General features: G+C 32.9%; 1 protein-coding gene across 3 annotated transcripts in view; it reads right to left on the bottom strand.

The window, feature by feature from the left end:
* LOC148239214 (uncharacterized) overlaps positions 1 to 20,938 on the bottom strand; it is a 52,937-nt gene that overhangs the window by 18,898 nt on the left and 13,101 nt on the right. Inside the window, exon 1 of one of the 3 annotated variants that reach the window (XM_088183799.1) lies at positions 10,269 to 10,395. The exons of the other annotated variants lie outside the window; for them this stretch is intronic. The gene's annotated coding sequence lies outside the window, so the exon portion shown is untranslated. Of the gene's footprint in view, positions 1 to 10,268; positions 10,396 to 20,938 lie in introns of those variants that run through there. 3 annotated transcript variants of the gene reach the window in all.

Genomic DNA, 20,938 nt, shown 5'->3' on the forward strand with positions numbered 1-20,938 from the left:
ATAGCGACGAAATTAGTACAACGGTTGAATTGACTTACGTTCCATATTTCCTTTTAAATTAATATTTATCGATACGAACACTTGTGCGATTGTTAATCTGCCACAGAAAAGTGGACACGAATCCCGTGATTGTGATTCGAGTGGCAGTTCTCTGTTCCTATCGAGTTATACGAAGAGGCAGCTAATGAATGTCTCAAGAGTCAATCCCCGCTGTATTAGCCAGCGACAAGAATTTCTTTTGACAAATTAGCCATCAATTCAGAGAGCCGGGGAGGAAGGCGCCCCAATTAGCATTCACCGAAGACGTCCGACGTCTTCGCCGAGGATGATAATAATAAAGAATGGATTAAACGAATCGCCAGTTAACCGAGGAACGGGATTTAATTAATTACACCAACCACCTTGACGGGCGAAACCCGACAACAAAGCCCTTCGCGGCGGAGACTCCGCAAAGGGGATCGAGTTTTGGGGGTGTTTGAGAATCTTATTGGGGAACTGTCAAAAGTGCGTCTCGTCGTCGCGATCTTAGCGAGATGTTTAATTAATTTGCGTCTAAGGAAGGAGAACGGGCGGCAGAAGGCTGACGAGAGCTGAGGTATCATATGATTAACCCTTTTGATGACAAGAGCCAAAAATCTATTGATGTTATTATTTTTATTTTGAACCCCTAAAATATTTTTACATTATCTTTTCTTCTCTTAGTCTTCATATTATAAAAGCTTTTATATGTGTATTATTTTTTTCCTCTTATCATCGCCTCCTTGAAAGTAAATGTGACTAAATTAATATATAATAGAATTGCTTAATTCAGCGGATGTGAAAGATGCTCAAAGAAAGTAAAATGACTATATATATATATTTTGTATAGATGCACACTATTTTTAACAACAAACTAACAAATTAGAAAATGTATTATTTAATAATTAAATAGTGAATTAATCATTGAATTTGTAGGGTTGGACTTGTTTTGCCAGACATTTAAAGTCTGGTTTGTATGATGTAAAGATGTTGATTCCTAAGTATTTTTAAATTTAATAGACGAGTACAGGGATTCACATGAATAGGTTGTATCGAAAATCGAAAAGGTCGGAAAGAAGCTTTTCTTAAGACTTTGATTTTGGAACAAGTTTCCAAAATTCTATTGGAGCTGTAGATGCCTTGTGATGTATTTTCAAAGCGAGATCTTCTTGAATTTCTACTAATTCTTATTCTCCAGCTGCCGTTTCAGGGAGCGCCAATTGAGAAATCGGAAATCCGTGACTAATCAAGTCCATTTTAAATTGATTAATAAAGAATGAGATAGTATGATCTAAATTCTTTAGTACTTCAAACCTACGATTGAAATCTGCCAATAATTATTTTAACTTCTCTCAATATACATCAAGTTCTTTCATCTTTGCTAAAAATATGCCATTTCAGTGAAATCATATCAGAATACATTTTCACCGGTAGATATATATTTTTATAAGTGAAAATATTATACAAAATATTTGGTATATGCTAGTAAAATTATACAAATTCAACTTTTCCATATGTAGTAATATATACATTTACATACTTATCATTATTTATTTACACGCTACAGTGAATATGTATTTTTCGGTGAAGTTATATTTTTACTAGTGAAGTCCAAATACATTTTCATCAGTAGATATATATTTCTACTAGCAATAATATAATTTAACCGATGGGCGGTAATATGCTACTCTGAAATAAAACGTAATTTGATAATTGCGAAACGTTCATTTGCTGTTCAAACCCAAACCTATCTTAATGAAAGCTCTAAAAACAAATATAGAGTTAGAACTTTCTTTATGTGAAGTCCAAAATACAAACTAAGCCAATTAATCTCATAGCGGAAGAAGTACAGACAGACGTATGTACTACTCGTAGTTTGTCTGCACTTGGATCTTACATATATATTTTAAAAATTTAATATGAGTGTTGATAAAATAATATTCAAACCGAATTTTGGTCAATAGAAGGGCGCAAAAACAATTATCACTTCTCAGAAGGCAAAAATTCACGACAAAAGCAATAAAATCGTGCCGGCGCCGTCGCAGTGGGAACGCTCGGTAACGAGCGTTCCCACTGCGACGGCGACGGCACGATTTTATTGCTTTTGGCGTGGATTTTTGACTTCTGAGAAGTGATAATTGTTTTCGCGCCCTCCTATTGACCAAAATTTGGTTTAGATGTGCTACAATAAATTTGTAATATTATTTTTAAAAGTCGTAGCACATCGTAGTCGTGAGCACTAAATAACCAAACGTTTCCACTGCGGCGGCACGATTTTTTTGCTTTTGATGTGGATTTTACACAGGGACGTAAATTGGGTGAGGGACAGGCATTTAATGAATTGAAATTTTAAAAAAACGACCAGGACTAGCCAACATTTGCCCCCTCTTGTAAAAACTGAAATGACGTCTCTGTGTACAACTGAAAACGATTAAAAATGAGATCAACCTGACTTGGTCACGAAAACGTTTAAATAACATTAACATTAAAACAAGTCATATAATGCACGTGTACCTGAACAAACTAAATTGTAATTTTTCAATAAATTTATTATCATAAAATAAGTTTTAAGATATCATTTTTAATATCTATATTTAGTCATTAACTTGTCCCTCAGAATTTGCGGCCATGTGGGATTTTCTTACCTACCTGCTCATGGGACGTTTCTGAATCATATTTTTACATTTTCCCTCTGACTTGTTACATTATTGGCAATCAGACTAATCGAAGAATTGAAACGCATACCGAAGTAAATAAGCGTTAATAATAAATTATGCCCGCAGCGAAACTCCAGAGCGGCGGTATTAAAACGAAGGTAGGCAAATATGTCGGAGATCGTATCTTGAGACATTTTAAAGTGATTCAAGATTTGTGATGCGCTCGAAAAGTGGGCACGGAGTTGGGGGGTGTCTGGGTTGTGGGTGGGTGGTAGGCATTCACTGCGAATGTGGGAGACTAACTCTAAAGTGGAGCGTACAAGAAGGGGATGTAGATACACATTTACGGCGGATTAGACACGAGCGAGTATACTTACACACACATACACTAAGGTATAAGGGAGGTGGGTGAGACCGGAGATGTTTCCATAGAGCAAATGAAGACCGAACGGTTTGAATGGCAGGTGTGTAAACAAAAGGTTCGATACTTTAATATAGAAATTTTTGCGAGAAGCTCGTGACGAGGTATCAGCAGGATGCTGGCGTTGAAACGAGAGAAAACGGTATTGGAAAATGGCGTGTGAACGATGGAAATTGCGGTTTTTTTGAGTTGGAAATTTTTTTATGAGGTGGAGGTAATTTTTTGATTTGAAACATCTTTCGGCATACTTTTATTTATAGATATATAAAATCATATATTTACAAACATTGTTAACATTGACTCTTATTTAAAAAAATGAAGAGAGTATTTGGTTGGTTATTCTTGTATTTTAAAGCTCATCTCTCTGGAGTGTAATACGATCTTGTGTAAATCCCCAGACGAACGAATAATATAAGGGTAACACTGACAGAATGTGTATATAGGGAAATATAAAAAAACATGCATTGTAAAGATCTATTATTAGACAAAACTACTATAACTTTCTTAACGTTTTCACTGCTGCGTTTACAAGGTGTAATTAAACACATGTTTTATTGATGTAGTTAACTAAATTTTCTAAAATTCAGATTTATTTTATATTAATATTAAAAGCACTCATTATAAAAAATACATATAATTAAAATTTAAAAATTATTGCATTTCTCTTAATTAGCATCTAATACAACACTCACTTTTTAAAGTACATACTAAGGCTTACTCTTACATTGATGGTATATGCAAATTTTATGTAATTATATAGAAACGATTGCTTTATTTGATGTGAGTTAATATCCAAACCTTCTACACTGATTAATACTTTCATTACAAATATACTTAATACTACAATATTGTTTTTGTGAATATAAGATTTGACTATTATATTACCCGCCCAAGCATTGAATATGTCTGACAATACAATTCAGGCCGCGTTTGTTCGCGGCAACTCCAAATTCAATTCGCGTCAAATTGAATTTTTAAGGAAAACAGGGAAATTGCGATACGATATGGGGGCGAAGAGGAAAATATGGAAAAGCGGCGCCATTCTTAAACCTCAAAAGCTTTCTCAATTTCGCGGCGTGGAAATCTCGAAACGATCCCGAGGACGACACTAATATCATTCCTACAGACATATATAAATACTTTTATATTTATATCTTTACACATCCAATTGTGGGAATGCCTCTTTCCTATGGTGTGCAACTAGACCACTTGAAAATGTCCGTTCTGGGTTTTAAAATTGAGGTTTTCACACCAGGGCCGGTTGATTTGTTACAAGCAAACACACTTTTGGCATATCCCACCGGACGATGCTTTCGAGTAAACCGAATTTGACACTCGGTTATATTGAAAGGAAATTACTATACATGTGTATGTTTAAAAAGCAAAAGCTTGAAGCGTATTTTAATTTATTAAATCTTCAATGATTTAACCTAATCGATATTATAGTTAAATAGTTTGAGAAACTATCGAACGCGCTGGCTTCGCTCCAATATGTTTTGATACAACTGTTTTTTTTATTGAATACATGAAAGCTGACGTAGCTCATTAGTTCGATTTTAATTAATCCTCAAGATCTAAATAAATTATTTTCAGGGAAGACTATTTAAAAGCAGATTTTTAGATAGAGAAACAATTTAAAAAATAAGTATAATATATGATCGCCAAGAAGACACCAAGGTATGACCTAAAAAGCAGTGAGCGATAAAATAATATCTGGTGAAAATCATCAGATTATTGACTATCCTATTCAACTCAGTAATTAGATTAAATTACTTTCCAACGCAAATGAAAGGTTGCTTAAATTAAAATTTTATTGAAATAGGAAAATGACTAAGAAAATAATTTTAAATAATTCTCAATATATAAATAATTTCGTATATTCCTCGTTTTTGGTTAAATATGAGTTAGTCAAAGATACAAGAATGGAATTATGAAGGAAATAAAACGTGATGATATATGTATGTATAATTCTAGAAACTGTCGAGACTTAACGATCCATTTTTACACACGAGGATTGAGCAGCTTATATTACAAAAACGCCGCAAAAACACAAGAGCAACGCATCACGCACATACATAGAACAGATATACTCTAGTCTGTGCGTGCATATCATGTTTCTTTTACATAAACAAAATTTCGTTTTCGTACATGTCAAGGGGTTACTAATTTATTACATTACTCAAAACAAGAAGAAAAATGTGCAAAATATACAAATAATCTCTGACCAGTTGCATTTTAAATTTGAGTGATTTGTTTGTGATTTTTTAACACCTTACATTTTATAATGGAAATATCTTATCAGTTAAGTAAAAAACCGGTAATAAAGGAACTTAATCTCTTACTAAATCATAAATTTGTTATTAAAAATAAACATTTTACAATAGAGCAATTGGTTGGCAAATTATATCAATGAAGACTTTTATTATAATAAAAATATTGTTAAAAAAAGGGTTGCTAAGGGTCAACAGTTTCTAGAATTATACATACATATCATCGTTACATTTTATTTGTTGTGGGTTGAATACCACATGAAATTAAGTTTCTTTATGTTGCTTTGATATATCGGCATCAGTGATTTTTATTTCTGATTGATAACCTCAGATTAGGTTTCTCTAATCTCAAGGGCTCACTTTTTAAATCGCTTCTGTGCGGGAACTAGAGTACGCTCGGGATAAGGATTCCGGTTTGTTATTGTGTGCGTGAACTGTGTGGCTCAAAACGATTTCGCTCAGAATATTAAATTTTTTTATTTAAAAAAAAATATATGTTTATTTAACATACATACATCTGAGCTAAGTTGGAAATTTCAACGGACAATTAAAAATATATTATATTATATAATCGAAGAAACTAGACATTGATGTCATTAATTAAATATTTGCAAAATTCAAAATTTTTCACTAGTCAAAAAAATAATGAAGTCTTTAGCTATTCTTCAAAAGCAAAAAGATATAAAATGGGGAAAGAAATTATTCGCAGATTGTTTAATGGCTCGACGACTCTATTAAATCATTAGAATCCATTGAATAAATTAAAAAATTATCATTGGCGCAACGATAAGAATAATATTTTTTTAAGCCTTACAGAGAATAGTGTAAAAAAACCAACAACGTACGGATTAATGGAAAAAATAATTAATATCCTTAAAAGAGAAAGCGAGATAACGAAGTACACGCTACATCGCTTCTCCCTCTCATATACATGTACACGCACACAATAACAAGCCGGCATTCTTATCCCGAGCGTACTCTACGCAAAACGCGCGGGAGTGTAGTCCTTGGAAATTTAGTCGCAATGGATCACTTTATGGAGGGAACAAAATTCGTTCTGCGTAAAAAAGTTTGACAAAAACAACGATTCTAATATAATTGCTCGGCGCTTTTTCGCCCTCAATACCAATTACACAGTGTGAATCAATGTTCCAGTGTTAATTTAATTAAATCGTGGCTCAGAAAGTTCTAGGAAACCGGTTCAATGCGAAATAAAAATAAATATTTTGTTATTTATTACTCTTTTAAATCGTTTTTGCAACAAATGTTTTTTTATCATATAATTTAATTACTATGCTCCAGTGAAAATAAAAATAAAATTTAACTATTTTTATTATAATAAAGTAAGTAAGAAACCACTACGTTGCTAATTAATTTTCTAGTAAATTTACTATTACATTGTGTAATCGTCTACTAAAACCCGAGAATGATGCATCATAATAACTGTGTATTAAATTTACATAAACAAATTAATATTTCGACTGTATGAAACCTACATATGGTTATATTGCTCCAACGTCAAACATCCCCAAGTAAAATTATATTGAAGAAATGGTTACGTTTGCTTGTGGAGAAGGAGAAACGTTATTTTTGAACGAGCACATCGAGCAAGGGGTATCGCCGTGCACATACACACTTACCCCATACCTCCCTCTAAAACCGGAATACCTTTTATTGTCGGCATCCTCGCGGGAGACAATAATAAAAGCCTCGCTGCCGTAATAATGAATGACAGCGGGATACGAAATACACTCCGGGGCGCAATGGATACGCTCGCGATCCAAATTTCGTAAGGTGCGAAAAGTGAATGATAACGAATATTTCGAGTCGTTGAATGATAAGCGCAGCAATTTGAAGTTATGGACTCATTCTGAGTCATATTCATATGAAATGGAAATAAAAAAAAATAGTTTGCAAATCCATTGGACTATGTGAGTATTTAGACCGTATACCATTATTTGGCGCACGTCTAAAAAACGTTCATTCGCAATGTTTTTATTTGGAATCTTTTTGTCCGCTCGGTTTTTTGTGTTCGCTTCCTACGAGCTGACAATGTTTGTGGGTTTTTTTAATAAGCTCCGAACTGTTTCGCGTCTCTCTATGTAAAAATAACAATTATATATTTTCATTGTGTTCATTTGAAGTATTATTTTAAAAAATAATTTACTTTAGTCAAAGCTTTCAGATGTTGTTAAACATGTTTGTGGTCAGAACAAAAATATAACCCTTAATATTATCGTGTAGCATATGTCTCTAGTTATCTAACCGCGAAGTTGCGAAGTATAAAAAGTGGCAAACGAATGTTTTGGTCCAAGACGATAGTTTTATTGAATATGCTACAAATAAATCAGAAGAGCACTTAAAAACAAATCTATAATTGTCAAAGATATAAACAAGAATTCAATTATTTCATAAGAATGTTATATACCCTATGGGGACCCGACAAAACCGCGCCGGACAATCCCGAGCCGACTAAGCCGCCCCGACATAGCCGCGCAATACAACACCGACATTGCCGCGACGATAAAGCCGCGCCGACATTGCCGCGCAAATCAAAATTATAAAATTGAATAAAATGAAAGAAAATGATTTTTTTAATTCTAATTATTTTGTTTTGTGGACAGCTCTATCAGTTGTGATTCGCTTTTTTAACAGTTGGTCATAGATTGGATGATGCTGGACAGTTACAAAATATACCGAAATGAAAATAAATCGATACAATATCATTGAAAAAAGGTTAGGTGGTTTGGTTCTACAGTGAAAGTCGGCGCGAGCGGTAGCGAGACGCCTCCCTTTTCCTATATATATTTGTAATTATTAATAAATAAAAACCATGTTATAAAATGAATTTTGTTTTGACTTTGCGTGGCTATGTCGGCGCGGCTATGACGGCGCGGCTTTGTCGGGTTGCCATACCCTATGACAATGGTTCCAAACTTTATTCAGCACAAAACACAATAACGCTCGTTACAACGGCGCCGACACGATTTTATTGCTTTTGACGTGAATTTTTGACTTCTGAGAAGTGATAATTATTTTTACACTCTCCTATTGACTGAAATTCGGTTTGAATACACTTTGGCCAATATTCTTATATCAAAAGTTCATTGTAATATCTGTAAAGATAGCGATAATATTTTAAAAACATAGTGTAATATCAAAATGCAGAGCATTTTGTCTGTCTATACTTCTTCTTCCGCTTATTTTCCCTTGAGAGTTGATTTGGTTTAGTTTGTATTTTGACCTAATAAAAGATTTAAAAATATAACTAGTTTTAAAACAATCATTAGGGGTTAGGGGAATTTTTAGATTGGGTTTGAACAGCAAATGACGTTTTGAAACTGTCAAATTGAGTTTCATAGACATTTAAAAGTAGCATATAATTTCACTAGCGCTTTCACTAACAGTTAAATTATATTTTCGCAAATAGAAATACATATCTACTTGTGGAAATCTATTTGGACTTCACCGAAAAATACACATTCACTATAACAATTATTTTAAAAATAGTGGCCAGATTTTAAAAATATCAAATAAAAACACTGAAATAAAAAAGGTCTTCTCAAAAATTTACGTATAAAATATTTTTACTAGTACATGCCAGATAAATTATATTTTCACTGGTAAAAATATATGTATATCAACAGGTGAAAATGTGTTCTGATATTATTTCACTGAAATGACATATTTTAAAAAATATTTTCGAGATAGATTCGAGACTTTAGATTTTCATTGAAGGATAACCCAATAATTTCTGGTTTGGAATCAGGGACGACATTTCAGCTTGTTCCAGGGGGGAGGGGGGTAAAAGTTAGCCAGTCAGTTGTCGTTTTTTTAATATTTAGATTTAGATATGTTAGTGTAAAAAATATCGAGAAAAATGTAAAACCAAGAATTCTTAATTCTCGAGAAATTTACTGATTTATTGAGAATTTTTATAAAGCATTTATTTTGTTAAGAAATAAGTTGTAAGAATATTTTTAGATATTTTACAATCGTTACATTTCGTTTATACCACTGCATAAGAAAAGGTGGGAACGTACCATTTAAAAAAAATATGTGTACTTTCTTAGAAGCTTATAAAAAAGGGTCAGGGTATTTGAATGGCAAAAATTTTTTTTTGTTTTTCTTAACTACTTTAGTTTATATAGAATACCTTAATATCAACTACTATAATTTATATAAAAACCTTACATTTGCTTTGATAATCTAATAACCATATGAATAATCAAATAAAAAAACTGCTGGGAATCGGCATATTGCAAAAATGTTTGGGAGCTTTCAACAGAGTAACTTAGGTCTCATTTTTTCAATAATCCAGGTAGGTATTTTATTTTTATTTTGTTCGAAATATAAAAAACGCAAAATAGCGACAACTGTTATTGACAATTTTCTCTACGCTTCTGGAATATATACGATAGCTCGAAAGTAGATCAATCCTTTTTGGACCTTCGATTATCTACGTCTATTATAACAAATCATGATCCTATTGAATTTTTTAATCTTCAACGATCATTCAGTTCTCTGTTATTCAATAATATACAGATATCTACGATAATATACTGTATTGTTATTATCACATACTATGAATTATAGGTTTTTTATTAATTAAAATTTCTCGAGAAATGAAAAATATCTCAAGAAACCAGAATGCCTAATTACAATCGTTTTGTCAAAGCCAGGGTCTGGGGGTTTTTCAGGGCCTCGGAAAATATTATTTGCGTTTTAGTTATGACATATGTATATGAAGAAAAAAACACTAATAAAAAATATTTGCAGGTGCAATTGATATTGAAGTGTCTAGTATAAAATATTTCTTTAATTACGTGAATGAACAATTTTTTAGAGTTACGTTTTTGAGAATGCTATCTGTGTTTGGGTAGAGGAAAAGTTGGATAAAACCTCCTAAGTGATAGAAATTTAGATCAAAAATGATATATATAATAATAGATACAAATCAAATTGCAGTAATTTAGAATATTGTTTATTTGTAGCAGAAACACTTATTAACACACCGATTGATACATCCAACACGAAAGAGCGACGGACAGAGTAGAATTGAGTGTGTGCTATGGACGAAAGCGGTCAACCCGGTGGGTAGTCCGGCAAACCGGCGAAAGACAATGGTCGCGGTTTCATTGTTCCGGAGGAGATCACAGACGACGGAGGCTGCCGGGGATGGAACAATGGCCGATGGAAGGTGGACGATGGGGTGGCTGCGGCCAGATTGATACCGCCAACATCGGAGCAAGATTGCTCTCCCGCGTTGACGACTGATTCTCTCGTTCGTTACCCCTCCGACGTAGACAATGGACTGCGGTCTCCATGGACGCTGGGATGGAAATAAAAACTGGCTCAAAATGTAGTACCACAGATGGGTTTTAATAGCCGCTTTCGTAAAATGATCGTGGCTGGGATGGTATTTGATTGGATGTTGGGTGCAGAATAAAGTGATTGGAAGAATCCGTTTTTGAACTAACAATCGTGCAGCATTGAACAAAAAATATAAATAAAGTGTATAAACTATTCCAGAATTAAATTATTTAGAATAACTTTTATAGACTTTTATTAATAGATTCAATGTTATATTGAATTGATGCAAAATTCGTAATATAACAATAAACCCTAATCTCCATACCAATTTCATTTGGTCTTCAGCCGTGTAACAACCACAAATTAAAAAAAATACTAATGGCCGAAAATGTATTTAGAACATTATATGCTATTTGGATTAAAAAAAAATTGTGCTGCTACTCGAACGTGTTTTATGTTAGAAAACTTTTATTTCAATCTGAAAGTTAATTTTACCAACATACTATACGGATTACTAGTTTATATCTATTCTGTAATAAATAAAACTTAAAACCATTCTACAATTTGAGTGAAAGAAAAAATAAAAATAAAATATATATTGCTGTTAAATGGCAATCTTATTGTAAAAATCAAAACATCCTTAGATGAGTTTTCTGCACTGAAACATTTTTTATAAGGATGAGATTAATAAATTGCTTAATAGTTAATTATTTAAAATTAATTAAATAAATATTGATACGTTAAAATTTTTACTACTTTTACATCAAACTGCACAATATTTTAACCCCAAAGATTTATATGTGAAGTTACACGCTGATTATGATTATGTTAATTTTTCCCTACAATGATTTATATAAGGTTCTCCTTTAGTATTCACTTTTCCATTTTCTATTTATATATTTATCAATTGATCTGATAACATTCTATACTGATTAAAAAAAATAAAAATCTACTTTTAGGTCAGTTTTAAATAACAACGATGCCCTTAAGGGTTAAATATAAAAATAGATAAACGCAACATATGTAACCAAATCGATACTGTCAAATAACACGTTTATTGTAAAAGAACATGACATAAAAAACACGTTTATTGTGAATAATTGGAAGGAAACACGAGATGACATGTCAAATAAATAATGATGTACTGCTATTATACAATGTTTCGACTAAGCTAATATCTGTGGGAGCATATTATTTCATATAATTAGAAATATCCAAATTATTCGACATATTTGTTAAACCATTATTGACAAATATGTCAAATATTAAAAAAAAATGTACAGTATACAAAGATTCCAATATAAAATCTATTTATATCTATGCTATTTTTTTTGTGAAATAAAACTTTTATTTGTGTAAGTATCTACTTTAACAAATCTTAAAAATCTCTCCTGGGTCTAGAGCGCACAATTGGAAGATGGCATTAAGCGAATACTAAGTAATTTATCACTGGCAATATTCGTCATTTAAGTGGATAGGTTCGCTGTGTTTGAGTGTTTGAGACAGGCATTGTTGGTCCCGGTGCCTGCCACCCTCTGCCCCATCCTCGAGTGGCCTCGAGGTACAACATTCTGAAATCTGTCCGCTTCAGACGTTTGTAATATGAAATTAATGTTGGTATTACGTTTACTTAAGACAATGAGAGTGGATTGCTTCAAGACGGCCGAGGCGAAGGAGGAAGGGTCGACTTGAGTTATGGTTAAGAGTCAGGGGGTATCCACCTACCTACCCACCTGAATGATCACAGCGTTTAATGTATAGCAAATAAATCCAAATGCTGTTTTTCCCGCTTTTGCAAAGTTATAAATCATGACGACAAGCCGGAAGAGAATAATTATAAAACGAACCCTTTTATAATATATTTGGGAGATTTACGACGCTCATAAATATCAAAAGTCTTCCTCTTTCTTTCGCTTAATTAACCCAGACTTTCGCGGGGAAGAACAGCAAAATATTAGAGCTGTATTATATTTTTAAAATCTTATAACGAGTCGTGCGTTCGTTTTTCCGTAGCTATAAACATAGTCATTATAAACGACGTTTCAAACGTCTGAAATCGTAGAACCTTGGTTGAAATAATGATGTCCTGTGTTTACAGCGTCCTTCCTTCGCGCGTGTTCTTCGTTTGAATTTTCATATGTATATAATATTAGATATGTGTGGTCGACCCAGAACAACAGGGTTCTATCTAACATATTTTTTTATTTAAGTTATATTATTAATAAAATATCTACAGTAACAGTGACAATATTTTCTTAAAAGCCTATTTTTTTATTTATTTATTGTAAATTTTCAGTTGCAACATAACATATTGATTCACTCGCGTAGGGCCCCGCACTACGTTAAATTAAAATTTATTAAAAACAGACATTAATAATATTTTCATTAAAAAAGTGACAGAGCCGACCTCGCGCTCCACCAAAACTCCATCGTCAATTTTTCAGGGCTCTTGGAATCTTTTGTGTAAAAGAAACAAGGGACAGAACAACTTGAATGTGTCGTTTCTATGAATCACTTTAAAGTTTGCCTCCGTCAACAAGGATGTTTTTGGCGATAGCTATGAGGAGCTGGGAAAAAATACGTGGCACGGTGCTTTTCTATTTTAGATGTGCACCAAAATTGTTTTTTTTTTATTACTTAAATGTATAATTATGTTTGCATAATGGCCATCATGGCGGATTGGAGAAACCTGTCAAGTCATAAAAGTCAGACTAATCTTCAAAATTAACTACCATGCCCAGATTTGTATGAACCAAATACGTCACTAGCATAATAGGACTACCAACCTTAAAGAAATGTTTGCTCTAATTATTTTAAATGAATGAAATAGCTTTTTATACGTATATTATCTTTTCAATTAAGTGAAGTGTCTTGAATTGAAAAAGTGTTTTGAATTTTACTACATTACGACATAAATATATTAAAGGGAAAATAATGTTAATACAGAGAGTAAAATTTGATATTTATAGTAAAGAAGAATATTCAACATATATGTTATTCGGTGCACCCTGTCGCTTTTAACTACCCGGGCAATCTACGAGTGATCAATTCCGACGCGAAACGAATTCATTGTCACCACACGTAATGGTTGAACATCGATTTTCCTCGTTCCCCGTGGACCGTGGAGCACCCTTCCGTCGCACAATTAGCGTGTGCCCTTGTTAGTAGTCCACTGGCACACTTCAACGATTTCAATTAGGTTCGATCCCCACTTTAATTAGGCGCACGCACACACATACGTCGGAACACTCGTGCAGCAATAGCTCCTCGCTTTTTAACCCTTGCATAATTTAACATGTCTATTCAAAAATCAATAACCATCCACACGTCGTGTCTGTCACTCAAAAGAACCAGTCAGGTTTAAAGATGAGCGGACTGGTAAAAGTTTTCCAAAGACGTCTCACTTTGCAGTTTCGCAGGCAAACACGGCCCCTTGAGTTCGGGCGGGGGTGGGTTTTAGCCCCCCCGAGGGGTGTTCCAAACACTCCCCGAGACATAAAACAAGCAGTTGTTTAAAAACAATTAAAAGCGAATAAAATCTGCCGCAAGGCGTTCTGCAGATGTCTGCGCTGGGAATTAATTTGTTCCAGAAGGGATGACAAAAGTTTCGCCGCAAAGGTAACACGACTTGCTCTTTAAGCACAGTGATTGCGGATCTTTACAAATAATACTATTTTAAACACGTGGTAGTATTATTTGCTTTATTGGAATACTTCTATGCATGTGTGTGAATTAAAATAAGTCATGTTTTACTGATGGATTTATGTATAAACGAGAGTAAACTTAACTTTTTTTGTAATAATCGATGAATAGTACCACACGTGTGATAAAAATATCATATTTACAAAATATAATTATTTATACAAAAATGTGTCTTAACCACATGTAGCGCTTAATAACGGAATGAGTCGTTATTATAACTTAGTTAGTTTCAGAGCGCCACAGATAATCGCCTTTGTGTAGAGGTCTATATCACAATCTCTCAGATCTCTAAATAAAATGCCAATCATATTATAAGCTGCTCTATACCGTCGTTGAAACTCAATTTGAAAGTTGCGAAACGTTCATTTCCTGTTCAAACCAAACCTAACCTAACCAACTTGACATAATGAAAGTTATAAAATGCACTATAGTTTCACAACTGGCAAATTGAGTTTCAAAAACAGTTTAGAATAGCATTTAATTTCACTAGCGCCTATCAGTTTAATAATATTTTGAAAACAGTTGTAGGACGACACATCACCTGTTAAGGCCAAAATGTTCCAACGCCTGTTAAGGCCAAAATGTATCATCCGCGCAATGAATACATACATTTTCACTGATATTGACCAGTGGGATTATATTTATACTAGTGAAGGTCGGCAAACCGTGGTAATTTAGCTGAAAATGAGTAAAAAAATTGGAGGTAATGGATCAATTGAGACTTTATAGGTATTATTTTGTGCCAAAGGAGCACTAAGTTGAAAAACTTTTCAACTTAGTACAAATAAAGGAACACTTTGTAGATTTCAAGAGCTGCAAATACTTTTAAAACTGTGCACGAGGACGCGATAAAAATCCACTGCTTTTGCAACAACTTATTTATTTTACACTAATAAAATAACAAAGCACAGGAATCAACTAATCCCCTAAGACAGTATTTAAATTGCTTTGATATTAAAAAGTCGAAATTTTGATGTTCTTGTGTCAAAAATAAAACAATATCATTTCAAAAAAAAAAATCTTTTCAACTCGAGAGGTGTTTTCAAACATAATGGGCAAATATTGGCAATAGTTTGATAATTATTAATATGTGATTATGATGACTACTTATATTGACGATAGTATTTCGCTATAAATACAAACATGGCGAGTCTCACTCACCCTTTGGCCGAGGCTAAAGCTTTACGGTCGAGTGGTTTATATGAAATATTAATAAACAAGTTGCATGGGGTTGCATGGGGCTGTAACCCTAATTCTTGATAACACACCCTAACACGTTCAAGAGTTGAGAGGTACTTATACAGAGGCATCAATTGAATCGTTTTCAATATCGAAGCACTTAATCACCTGACTAAATAATTATTATGTGAAAAATAATGTTTAAAATTTATATTTATAAAACATTTTCTGATTTGTGTTGTGGTTGATGCTTTAGTTTTAGTTAATAATATCGCAACTTATCATATCTCGCGGTTTGCCCTTTATTACTGGTGTCACAGACGAGTTCGTTTGCAAAGGGTGGTTCGCAAAACAAGAATAGGGGAGGGTTGAATCAAGGGTGTGACGTTCAAACACAGACGGACATATCTCTCTCGTCGTCATAACGCCGTGACATGTCACGCTCCTATCGATAAATAGATCATAAATTATAATACAAATTAAGTAACCAGAAAATCACCAATTGGTGAAGTTTATTTATTATTATAAATACAATTATTACAATGTTGCGAGCGACTAACGTTCCTGTCGCAGTACTACAACGTTTGAGATTCTGAGCTGAAACCGAATCTAAAGTTCTAAGTGGAATGTGCTTTTTCGGGAGATTTAGTGTGGTTCTGCTTGGTGCGAGTTTGGCTCAACTCTCATTTATTCCAAGTCGAAAGCGAAGTTGTGGTTATGTATCAAGTTCTGACTAAAATATCTGAAAATAGTAAAATCATGAGGGAAGTAATTCAATGATCGACTTTCAGTTCTCGATTGTTTGGCCAATGCATATCGTATAATACAAATCTTGCTAATTAGTGAAATTGCCAATAGTGTAATTCTATGGATTGTATGATACTGAATACCTATCGGCGGAGATGTGCTACGCGCTTCATTGTTTGTAACACCGACGCTCAATACAATACATTGTCGGGTCCATTTTACAAGTGCTTTGACTGTTAATAGACATCCGTTTATGCAATCGTTTGTATAAAAGTTTTTTAATAAAAGGCTTAAAGAATAAATTGATACACAAAGTTACAGGTTGATCTATGCGAAAACAAAATAACTTCCAATACATGGTTTTAAACGCCTAATTATCAAATTAAAAAAAAAATATTTACTGAGCGATTAATTAAAAAACAGAATTAATAAAAATAATATTGCGTATTATAAAATAAGACCTGATTAATAAATTGTCTCTAATATACAAAATTAAATTGTTGATGTTCTTTTAGTTATAATTTTATTACAAAAATATTTTTGACCATATCCTGATACAAATCTTCTGTTTAGAATTGTATTTTAAAGTTACATAATTTATTATTACTTTGATTCAGAATATGTCAAGTCTTTCAAGTATATGCGTATTAAAATAAGATTACCAGATTACAAAAAAAATCGTGTAAAAACTCAGATTAAACTGCATGAGCAATGGAAGAGGTTCAAGATGTAGGTCAAATGCAATAAGTGAGAGTAAGCTTTTGCGTTTGTACATCGCTACGCTACACGTGTGGAACCAAATACATATGATTTGCAGCGTGTAAATCATTATTTACGACTAAATATGACATAAATTTAGCTACCGAGTGCATTAACTATTATATAAACTGTCATTATTTTTTCCTATATTAAGTCAAACGAAATATTTTATTAGAAATCATTTCAATGTTTCATGTATTGTCCGCCTTTTGGTGTTTCACCATGACTTAAAAATATAATATATATCTTTACTATTCATTAGTATTATGATGACGATGGCACGATTTTATATTTTTATTTTAAGTAGTGATAGAAGTATATTCAAACCGAATTTTGCTCAATATGAGGGCGCAAAAACAATTATCACTTCTCTGAAGTCAAAAATTCACGTCAAAAGCTATAAAATCATGTCGGCGCCGTCGCAACGCTTTATTTTAACGCTGCGAACGCTTTATTTTAACGATTTTATTGCTTTTGGTGTAGATTTTTGACTTCAGAATAGTGATAATTGTTTTTTCGCTTTTCTATTGGTCAAAATTCAGTTTTGATGTACTTCTTAAGAATCATAATATGCTATCGTCGCCATCGTAGTGTGAATGATGGAGCATTCCCACTGCGACGGCGACGGCACGGTTTTATTACTTTCGAAATATTTGATTTGGAGTATGTAAAAAAATGCTTTTTTCTTAACTGCGTAAATTGAAAGTTTACTTGTGAAAGTGTACTTCAGTGTATCAGTAGTACAGTAATAAAGATGAAGTATTTGAATGCTACTCCCCTTTAGGATAAGCAATGGAATTTCAGTTGATGTGAAATCGAAGATGATTACTCTGGTTACTTCATTTGTTGCGTATAAGTGGGTTATGCAGATTTTTTTAAATTTATTTGATCTTCTTGAACTCAGAAACAGATATTATAACAAATCTTAGTTAGAAGATCTATTTATTTTTTGCAAGAATTATTTTATCTTAGCAAATCTACTAACAAATTGTACCGTAACGCGTTTCGGTCGTGGAAAAATGTACCGGAACAACCGAAAAAATTAATAATGTCAACTTTCATGCAAATCGAGTTATCTACTTATTCACGTCCACTACTGATATATGGTTCATATATATTGTATATATTTTTATAATATAATCAAGCATACAATTATTCGAGTTACATTAATTTTAAAACTAAACAATACTATTATTTTTATACATTATAAACTCTTTTTATAGATATCAATTATATTTTTAAATTATTATTTTTTTTAAATAATTTTAAAATATATTAGATAATACGTAATTAGTAAATTATACAGTAAAAATTAAATAATTAAAATTAAAAATCCTGAAGGTGAATATAGGTGCAGCATAGAATGAATATAAACATATAAAAAAATCTTTAAATTTATTTTATACTGTATTTGTGACTTTATAAGAATTAATTCAACATTTAAAGGGTTAATACTACTGCTTTGGTTTAAAACTAATGTATATTTTCAAACTCTTTTTATTAGGTCTATTAAATGGTATTAAAATTATTAAAAAATAGTTTTTTTAGACGATGGAAATCGTATTGTATCAAACTAACTTAATAGTGTTCTCATTAATTAAACTGTTTAAACTGAAATAATCCAAAAAACTGTCATAAAAAAATTGTCTTTCTTTCCACATAACACATCATTCATATATGCTATACTACACAATCGAAATATTTTTTTTCAATCACCTTTGAATCGATTTTATTCTAATTTATATGAAAGCACACACATTCATTGGTAAAAATGTAAATCGTCACACCCACACTGGTTTTATGGATGTATGTGGATATAATGGAGCACCCCCGCTGTCAACGCGGCCACATTTAAAATAAAGGGCGTTCATTTTTTTCACGTTTCGCCGAGGGGGTGATATTTACGCCTTCGTCGGTGAGTGGCCCCCGTAGATCACCCCACATCTCCCCGAAATCACGCAAAAAAATCACCAAAAACTTTCTACCAAAAAATTCCAACCGGTTCAATTAACACATCCATCATCGGCGCAAAGTTACGCTAGCGATATGCCAAATCAAATCATGTACTCGCTACGAAATATGACTATAAAAAATATATACATCCCCCTTTTTGTCTCAATTAATTTTAGTCTGAAAAATGCTGGACTCATAAAATACTTCTTATACATAATTCAAGTCGAATCCCTTCCAAGAAGCAATCCCTCCTAACGACTACTTGTTAACGCGTATCGCATTACGCCGCTTAATTTTTTCTGAAATATTTACACAAAACACGTTGACATTTCTCCACGATCTATTTCAGTTCGATATGGCGGTCGGCGGAAACAGAAGAACCCAAAATATCGAGAGGCGTTCACTTTGCGCACTCTAAATGCGAAAAAACGGGGGAAATAACCTTTGTTTTAACGACTTACATATTTTTATATATACACCCACAATAAAACCCCCTTCGAAAAATCTTCTCCCTATTCATTTCCATACACTTACTCCAAAATCACTCAAATATACGCACTCGTAATAATGTGGATCTCCCCCTCGATATGGCGCGAAGATTGCGCGTTACAGCATAATTTACCTCTATCGATTACAAATAACTTGTATGAACGAATTGTTGTCAGTTTAACAACATTATATTTTTAAACAATAAAACCGTCACATCTTAAAACAAGTCATTTTAAGATTACTTTTATCAACGTCCCATAAACCGTAATTTTCTCTTTAAACGATGAGAAAATAATTGTTATTATTTATTGTACCACAAAATCCCCATTTTTAAAAATATTAAGCAACATTATTATATTCAAATAAGACATAAAATGCGAGTTTTATTACAAATCTACAAATAGTTTGTAACCATTATTTATCCGGGTCAAGGTGTGGTTGTTTTATTATTGTGCACATTTGCGAATGCTTCCCCTTAAAATCTGCTAATTTTCTGTTGCGATATTCTTTTCTAGCTTTTTCAAAGGAGCTAAAAAATTCTCCCCTTCTCTTTTTACTGAAATAAGCGCAGATTAGCGGGTGTTTGGGGTTTATAACTATTTATTCGAAAGGTTATTACAATCACGCGCGCGGAAACGACTAACGATCACTGAACGCCTTTCCATCATCGCATCACCCCCGCAAAACCCCTCAGTAGCTCACACCCTCGAGAACTGTCATATTTGCTTTTCCTAATCTCGAATCATAGATGTCACAAACAAATGTCACCATGCAATAAGCTATGATCCAATTTGATTTCGATTCCGAACGCGTGTTTATTCTTCAACGTTACCACAAAATAATAAAAATATTTTGTACATAAAAAAATGTACATGCCAATGGCCGAATATTTAGACCAAAACTCGCCCATGGTTAATTAAGAGTATAATGCACAGTGACAGGTCGAAGCAAAAAATAATCAACCGTGATGCGTGTTTTATTACTGAAAATTCGCACATGTCACCGGTGATTCATCATATTTTCACATTCTATAGAAATGCGAACATTCGTTGTACATTTTTTTATTTTAACCTTTGTGAATATATTTTATAGGTTATATTATTTTAATGAATAGAAAGTATAGCCAATCTAAGTAGCAAATATTATTTCATATGCCCAGTCATAACGCAACAATATTCGACCATAAAAATAAATTTTAATGTATATTATAATTTCATTATGGCGTTGATTTTTCTCGCTCTCGTCCCCCGTCGCTTTCTCCGAGGATTATTGCAAAAATATGTCGCTGCCTCAAAGTAGGAATTAATAAACTGGAGAGGGAATTCTTAATGACACCGCCATTTAGTGCTTCCCCATTTACGGCCGCCCGCGAAACTTTCCTCCCTTCGGTTTCATTTTCACATTTTTCATCTTTTAAAAACTTTTGTTCG

The sequence above is a fragment of the Plectrocnemia conspersa genome, unplaced genomic scaffold, assembly GCF_051122295.1.
Source record: "Plectrocnemia conspersa isolate PC_06_02 unplaced genomic scaffold, ASM5112229v1 ptg000001l, whole genome shotgun sequence".
Taxonomy (NCBI): Eukaryota; Metazoa; Arthropoda; class Insecta; order Trichoptera; family Polycentropodidae; genus Plectrocnemia; species Plectrocnemia conspersa.